Source organism: Dermacentor silvarum, chromosome 5, assembly GCF_013339745.2.
Source record: "Dermacentor silvarum isolate Dsil-2018 chromosome 5, BIME_Dsil_1.4, whole genome shotgun sequence".
In the NCBI taxonomy this organism is placed as follows: Eukaryota; Metazoa; Arthropoda; class Arachnida; order Ixodida; family Ixodidae; genus Dermacentor; species Dermacentor silvarum.
In genome coordinates, this window is record NC_051158.1 from 8,197,565 (window position 1) to 8,206,634 (window position 9,070).

At 41.9% G+C, this 9,070-nt stretch overlaps 2 protein-coding genes across 4 annotated transcripts in view; one reads left to right on the top strand and one right to left on the bottom strand.

Annotated features, from left to right (window-relative positions):
- The window catches only part of LOC125945518 (uncharacterized), a 166,816-nt gene that overhangs the window by 116,984 nt on the left and 40,762 nt on the right, over nt 1-9,070 (bottom strand). The window lies entirely within an intron of this gene.
- Nucleotides 1-9,070, top strand: part of LOC125945521 (uncharacterized) — a 162,047-nt gene that overhangs the window by 68,483 nt on the left and 84,494 nt on the right. The window lies entirely within an intron of this gene.

The following is a 9,070-nucleotide window of genomic DNA, read 5'->3' on the forward strand; positions in this document are numbered from 1 at the left end:
AAGTCACTAGCCCATACCCACTCAGGCGGAGTGAGCAAGAGTCGGAGAGATTTGAGACATGTGTTAGGGGAATTACTTTGCAATCGATGATTTAGACGAATACATTAATGCGAGCAAAATACAAGACGGTTGAGTAAACAGCCATTTTTACAGAGCACACGAAAAAGAAAGAATATATATATATATATATATATATATATATATATATATATATATGAGAATATGCGAAAAGAATGAAATGAGTATTAGAATTAGCAGTGAAATCTGTTATATTCAACAATAATTTCTCAATGGCGATGCGTGCATTGTCATCACAATACCTCAAGAATGCGAGAAGAAAAAAAATTAATACAATCAACATAAAAAGCATTAATAATAATAATAATATAATAATAATAATAATAATAATAATAATATAATAATAATAATAATAATATAATAATAATAATAATACCTTTATTCTTGAAAACAAGTGGTACAAGGTTCCAAGACATTAGGAAAAAAGTTGCCACGAACAGCAACTTGACTAGTCCTAATAACCAGAAGGCAGCATGACAGCAATGAGCTGTGCTCAAGAATATTTGTGTAATCTGTTCATTGAGCGGATCACCGGAAGATCCAGTTGTACTATAGCCACAGTATATTTTTGTAGGACTCGTGGTAACATGAAAGAAATCCGAGGACGCCTAAGCACGGTTATTAGTTGTGAATGTGAAAAAATATTATCCAATTAACGCCGCTCAGCGGTTCTTCGTGTTATGAGCTCCTCGCGGGCAAGTGAGTGCGTTGAGACGCTTGACCAATGCGTCCTAGATAGTACAAGGCCGGCCCACTTCGATGAGTGACGTCATGTCACGTTTCCCGATTCTCATAGTATCTAATGGGGACGCTCCCGAGAAGCCCGTGGTGATTTTGACGTCCCCGCTGTCGTCACCCCGGGTTTGGCAATGGAAATTCCAGTCCAAGTAGCGTGATGTCATAAGGCAGACTGCACAAGCCTGCCATCTTGGGTTGCTGGTTTAGTCCATTGGGTAAGACACTCGGCTTTCGAGCGTGGGGTCATAGTTTCGAAACTCACTTCCGCCAACGTTTTAGAGCGGCGCTCTTAAGAGGAAGTTTAACTCGAGCCCAACTGCAAAGCGGCCTATTCAAATACATGTAAAACGCAGAAACGCTTTTCTGAGATAGCCCCTGGACCGATTTTAATGAAATTTGTTGCATTTGAGAAAGCAAGGTAAATTCTAGGGAGTGACTGTTGCAAGGGGAATTTCGATTTAGGGCCTGAATTTTGTTAAAACAATTTTTTTTAATTCGAAAGTTCGACACAAATAGAATCACGAAGTTTACAAATTAATAACTCTGCATCAAAAGAGATATCGCGGTTCTATGAACGGCCTTGATTAGATCTTTCAAAGCGGGCAAATTCGATGTGCCAGTTTACATCTTCCTTGGATTTATTACGTTGTGTACAAGGGTTGTGCAAAAAGCTGTATTTCCATATTAGAATTTTTTTGAGATTCATGTGTAATATATCAATTTTGTCCGCTTTAGACGTACTATTAGATACAATTCATAGCAATGTGATATCGTTTTTCATTGCGGAGTTACAAAGTTGTAAACTTGGTAGCTTCGTTTCCTGAAAATTTTCAATTTTTTGTCAATTTTTAATAAAAAGATTAAGAACCAAATCGAAAATTCGAAACCAACAGTCATTAGATTTTAAGCTTTCTTTTTTTCTTTCAAATGCAACAAACCTCGTCAAATTTGGTGTAGTGGTCGCCGAGAAAAACGAATTTTCTTTTTACATGTACTTAGCAGCATAGAGTTTCACACTATAAAACTAGTGAGAAACTCTATGCTTAGCAGCACCTGAGCTAAAACTTCCTCCTAATTAAGCCGCAGATATACTCCGACGCAACGCGCGTGCGCGTCGAGCTCCGCGACGTCCGGGTGGCGAAGAACCGGCGTCTATACTCGAACGGCACGACGCAACCGGCGTCGCTGACGCTCAAACAAAATAAATCCCGTCTTTCGCCGTCGGTTTCGGTGTACGTCAGGAAAGCCGCAAAGGGTCTCGATTACTTGAAATCTTTGTTATAAAGTGCAAAACCATTTTTTTCAAGCACAATTTCAGCTTTTTTCTGTAGGGAGATAATAAATGCATGCAAAATATATCTGAAGTCTATTACATAGCATGAGCACGTCGGCGGTAAGCAATGTTCAGCTGAGACTGGCAATCGCATATACCCACCAAAATATTACGAAGGACATGACAGGCATCTCCTTAAGAATGTTCCTGACCCTGTCTTCAATAAACTCCAAAGTCTCAAACCCCTGGAGAAAGGCCATAATGGGATCTCTTTCATGGCGTGATCAAAATACATTAGCACTTTGTCTCACATGGTCATTCCTATGAAAACAAGCTGATCGGTAGTGGGTGCTTCCCTTGTTTTCGGTGCGCATTTTCCTTTAATTGTGGGTACCAGCTTTTATGCCAATCGTGCCGCTGAAAATGAAACATTTATGCGTGACCTGCCAACAGCGGATGTCAATTAAGTGTGATGGACGCCTTATCAAATGGTCATGAAACGGTGTGCTGATTATTAACGCATATATTTCAGATATTCTTTATTATAGAGCTTCCTTGTGAAGGTATAATTGTGTTTCATCATCGCTTGATTCGTTTGCCTGTGGTGCCATCTTTAAATGCACTGTCTTGATGAAGAGGACTCATTGAGACTGCCGTATTATTTGCTTGGACGGGGCACACTTCCTGTAGGCAACATTTCGGGTACCTGCCCTTTCCAGCTTCATGCCAGCAGAGCGGCTTTGGTGGATCGGGTTCCGGGCAGCTGAAAATTGAACTCCCTTAGGAACACATGGTAAGAACAAGCCAAAAAAGCAGTAACGTCGCAAAAAAAAAAAAAAAAAAAACACTATGCATATTCCCCGTGCATTAGAGGGCAAAGACCTAGGGGGCGAGAAATTCATCTATAATGTTACAAGAGATGGTGCCATGTGTGCACCCAATATTTAGCGTTCTACGAGCCGAAAAATTATTCAGTGAAGGAAGTTTGCCGGGCCCAACTTGTGGCAGCTCATTCAGGGATAACGAACACAATAACTAACCTGAAACGATGCAGATATCCGTCTGTATAATTAATCCTGTTGGCGCACAACCATCGTTCGCAAGGCGTATCAAGATAATACATCGTGCCTTGAACAACAAAGTGTCCATGATAAAGGCAGTCCCCTTGAATAAAAAACAAGAATGCGAAAAAAAAATATTTATTTTGCTGCTTATAGAATTGTTTATCGTTGACAAGGTGCCATTGACAAATTGTCACCATTTCATTACTCAACTCGAATGCTGACCGCTGCTGGATCTACTACCTGAATAAACAATGCTTATTGGAAACGCATTTTGAACGTTACGACGTATCCGCAATCGTTGTCCATGATGTGCTTCCTTGGGTACAATTTTTGCCAATCGAGCAAGACCAGTGTTATGTTTTAGGGATTGCTCACTTACAGCACTGATTTGCACAGAGAGTACGATTCATACGCTTAATCTCACGATTAATGGGCACATCGAGAGCTCTGCATATTGTCATTATTCCTACTATTCCTGGCGTCACAGTACTCTTTGACGGGCTAGAGGAAGAGAGAATTTCTCCTTTGGAAGGCGAATATTTTTGCCAGCTTACATAGGACCACTGACATGATGATCTGCATAGAGACGGGGAAGGGGATCAGAAGATTATAGAGGAGAGTACGAAACAAACATAATAAAGAAAACGGCCGACTAAACCTGACATTCGTAGTTCGAGGTGAGACGATGGTGAAAATTTTTGGCCTGTCTATATCACAAAGTGAACCTTCTATGAAGTTTGCCGAGTAAGATCGCGATTGTACGCGCATGATACAACAGTGCTCATCCGTAGGCGTTCGTAAAATATAGGCATTGAATCTAACCAATGCTCTTGCGGTTTAAATTCAATCCTGCTAACACTGGTCACGGCCATTTTGAGCAAGCGAAAATACAATAACTGTTGTAGCGGGTGACAGAGTGACGGAGATGGCCCAAGAGAAAACGCACAACAACCTTTATTTCAGAGAACGAACTATATATCTAGGCCGCTTGCCTATGACATAACAGAAAAGAACCAATCATGTTTCACACTTGTTAGCAGGGCACTTCATATCAATAACTGCTTTGTCTGCCATCGCTTTTCGGTAAAGATCATCTTGTCCCCAGTACCACAGACTCTGACCGTGTAAAGCCAGCTGTTGAATACATTCACAGAGTGTGCTGATCTCCGTTTATCTTCATGCAGGTGTGGCCCTGCCAACTATGGTGAATGACCCATTCTTTTTTGGCACACAGTCCAAGGTCAACAGTCAGGGGGCTCACTATATAACTAAGATTTTCTCACGTCCCTGGCTAGCAGACAAATGAAGCATGCACCTGTACACTGCAAAAGCAAAAAAAATTATTAGCCAGCGTGCTCATTTTCACATTTTGTAGAAACATATATAACCACTCTTCGTCAGAAATTACGGCCATAGCCAAGGCTATTTCAATCTTCTAGCTGTCTTCCTAAAGCGTAAGTATCAATGTTAGTAATCTTTTCAGAGGAAATGTATACTTCGATGCCATTATGCCCGGCACTAAAAGCACCGGGTCTGTTATACAAACTGCAACTAGGCATCTAGCACAACATAATAATTTATAACCTATGTTTCACTCCTGTATATCTTATTATGATTGATATCGAAATCCTAACCACGATTTCACTTTCCAGAAAAATGTTAGGGATTCTCCTGACGAAAGCTGTCGCAGATAGCTTACGTGTGCTTAGAGGCACATGAAGGTGTGAACTTAAGATACAGTGCACATAAAAAATAGATTAAGACTATCCTTCTGCTACTATTTAATATTAGGGCCACCAGTAATCATAATATGAAAGAATAAGCCATTTCCCTTACGTTACCGTACACAAAGTGGTGCTGTACGCAAGCTCAGTACTTCAGACAAAATTTTCGAGCACTTTCTTCCGGTAGCATTCATGACCTCCCAATGTTCGGCAGCACTATCGGTGGTTCTACTTCACTTGCGTTCGATTCTACAAAAGCAAATTTATTTCAGTCTAATCACTCCAAAAGCAGCGGCTATGGTCATTACACCCTGTTCACAAGAGTGCAGACTCGCATTTCTCTGGGTTTTTTTTTTTTTTCACCTTGTGCGTCAGCTGCTCTGCTACTGATTGGATTTCGCCCGCGAGTTTCGTCTTCTGGCATCTTGTTATACAACAAAATGTGATACTGATGCGACGGTCAACACGAGATAGAGTTTGAGCCTGTAAGCTGCAATTCAGAATTTACGGATGCCATTGTTTCTAAATTGACTGCGCATCTTGTCACAAGTAGCATAACTCAATTTAGGCAAGACACATGCATAGTTTTACTTAAGCATTTGAAAAACACTGCGTCGAAGTCGAAACTGTCCCGCGAGACAAACACGTTTCTCTTAACAGCAGTGTTGATGTCAGAACAGGCACGCACTGTAAGAGCGACAGTAATCACCTTTTCGAGAAACATGTTTAACTGCAACGAATTCACACTCGCGCGGCGCCATGGCTCACATTCGCGGGAATGACAGAACAAGAGCGGTGCACCTATTCTTGCGTTAAGAAAGGTTGCGTTGCTTTCGCAGGAGCAAGTACGTCGCACGCAATCGGTGGAGCAAGCCGGAGCAAGCCTAGAGATTTCCGGCACAATTGGTGGTCCGGTTTGCGTTGACATCACCAACAGCTAGAAAAGTGTGGCCAAATAGAAGTTCTTCGATCGAGAGCAAGGTTCAGAAGTGTTTACGACAATAAATGAACAATATGCATGCCTCTAGAGTCGGTGAAGAAGTACGCTTATCTAGGTCAATTACTCACAAGGCACACTGGTCATGAGAAGGAAATTCACAGAAGAATAAAATTGGATTGGAGTGCATACCGCAGGCATTACCAAATTCTGTCAGGGAGCTTACAACTGTCGTTGAACAGAAAAGTGTACAATCATTGCATTCTATCGGTGCTAGCATATGGGGTAGAAACTTGGAGGTTAACAGAGAAGCTCGAGAACAACTTAAGGACCGCACAAAGAGCGATGGAACGAGAAATGTTAGGCCTAACGTTAACAGACCGGAAGAGAGTGGTGTGGATCAGAGAGCAAACGAGGATAGTCGATATTCTAATTTACTATAAGAGAAAAAAATGGAGCTGGGCAGGTCATGTGATGCGTAGGATGGATAACCGGTGTACCATTAGGGTTACTGAATGGATACCAAGAGAAGGGAAGCGCAGTCTAGCACGGCAGAAAGCTAGGTGGATTGATGAAGTTAAAAAATTTGCAGACGCAAGTTAGAATCAGCCAGCGCAAGGCAGAGGTAATCGGAGATCGCAGGGAGAGGCATTCGTCGTGCAGTGGACATAAATATATTCTGATGATGATAATGATGATGATGATGATGATGATGATGATGATGATGATGATGATGATGATGATGATGATGATGATGCATTGCCAGGAAGCAAGAACTCTCCGTCTTCTCATTTGGTGCACACGACCAGGACACCCAGCCTAACGCACTACGAAAATTTCACTGAGATTCGCTCAGCAGAAGTCCTCGCTTGACTTGGTTTTACTATCTATCACGTTAAACAGCAAATACATACACGCATAAGTATAATGGAAAGGGAAATTACGAAGTCAGGACACTGACTTCGAAAAAAAAGTAGTTAGTGCTTCTGGCAATAAAAAAATTTTTGAACCAACACTACGCACAATTAGTGTTACCACTATTGCTATTGCTTTCAATGTTAAGCTTTCCATGGTGAATGTCCCTGAAAAAAAAGGAGGTTCTTCAAAATCACTTGAGCTGTTTTTTACCATCACCCGATTTTAAATCCACTAGAGGGCGAATGCTTCACCGCGCCATCACCAGTATCAAATGTTTTGCGTCAGCTAACACCACCACACGCCAAAAATTTCTCAACTTCATTCTAATATGCATTTTGCAAACGTTCCCTTGGCAATCTGAATCTAATGGGACATCGATTATTATTGACTTCTCCAGTTTGCTATCCCTACCGTCTCAGAGCACTGTCTTTCTGTCTCTTCATGCCATGGCCGAGTGACGGGAGTAACGGGCCACTCGATGCTGTCTACAACATTTGCAAAAGTGATGAGGAAGAAACATTCTCCCTAACACGAAACCTGAGTCACTAAGGCACCTTATTATCCTGTGTTCACTGCGTGCGTGGCGAGCAAATTTATACTGCGGGATTCTTGGTTGCAGTGAAGCCTGCAAAACTACTCACCACCGTAATTGATGCTAACTATGACAACATGGTGTTTTTCATCGGTCAACTCAACAAGCGTGGCGCACACAACTGACAGTACTACAACAGAAAAACGTATGTCACACATAATAAGTCTTTTGCCTTCATCCAATGAAATGACTGCGTAATTCCGAGTTTAAGGTCATTGCAGTGCTGTGAGTCCGCTAACGAAAAAGGAGAACGTGGTCTTGTGATAAACTAAACCATTACTGAGCTGTTCTACCTTTAGAAATCGTAGGACAATCCACACATTAATAATAAAAATTTCAAAACATGGTTTATGGTCACCATCATAATCACTTCATCTTTTTTCTTGAAACCGGGCTTTTGACTAACAACAACCAATTACTGATGCCTTACTGTCCATAACGGCTAATTTTTATACACAGCAATAGGAATTCATGATAGAAATGAAAAACGAGAGAAGCAGGTGGTAATATTGTATAGAAGCCGCAAAGAATTCTGAAAGTTGTTAGCGCAATATGTTGGCCGAGTGGATTAAACCAGCAAATATAAGTAACTCCTCTATTATAACAGCATCGCAACGTCTGCTCTTCCATTCGCGAAAAACAAGAAAGAAAATCGTGTTTATGTAATCTTATTGAATAAGCACATAATAGAGCATTTCAAAACAGCTGGATGAGTACGTCTAATGAGTTTATTTCCAGAAACCGAGAAGTCGCAGCCTATATTATAGCTGCAGATTAGATCTCGCTCAGAATTTTTAATGCAAGGCACGTTTGCTGCGCAACTGGATCTTGCGCGAAGCTTGAAGGAGTACTGCGCAATTTCATGACTCATTAGTGAGATCTTCGTACAGAAATGCCAACGATTATGCTTATATATTTACAGGGCCCCTCCCCAGCTCTGGAAATTTTGAGTTGACAAGCGCATTGCATACAATGCGCACTCATAGTCATGTCATCTAAGTATTACGTCCCTGCGCACCGCAGAAAGAGCTTAAATTTCAAACCAAACCCCGTTTGCCCTTCTCCTCGCGGGCTCCGCGCTCCCAACCGGAGAGTCGACGTCAATCGTACAAGTGCGCCTACTTACATGACAGGGTTGTGACGTCATTCACAGTGGCACATAACTTCGAGAATTATTCAAGGCAACGTCAGTTATTAGTTTAAGCTGTTCCTTAAATATACAAATTAAACTTTAGAGAAATAATAAAACATACAAATAGAATGCTCGCGTGTTTTTCTTTTTTTTTAACTTCGTACCGTAGCAAGAGATATGTACCTTCGTTTTGTCTGCTTGCTCCCACGTCGTGTAGTCCCGCGTGCATAGAACGAAACTATGACAATTTCTACCGTGTTCTACAATCCTTTCGCCTCTGCTCCAGTGCTCGTGATTGTGGCCGCTTATGAGTGTGACCGCTTATCAAGTGTTCTCGTGCAGAGCGTGCAAATTCCTCTGTCGTTCAAAACGAGCGCCAGAGCGTCACCGCAAGCCCGCCAATCAGCAAGAACGCGAGAGAGAGGGAGAGAGAAAGAAAAAGAAGGCAAGGCCCGTGACGGATCATCACGCGATCCTCCGGCTCCGGTGTGGGAGAACGAAGGGAAGGAATTCCCCTTGCGGAGGCTAGACGGGGGCCAGTGTACCGAGCGTCTACTTTGGTGGTGACGCTCGCCTCCTGAAATCATGGATTTAGCGCACTTCAGATTATTTCT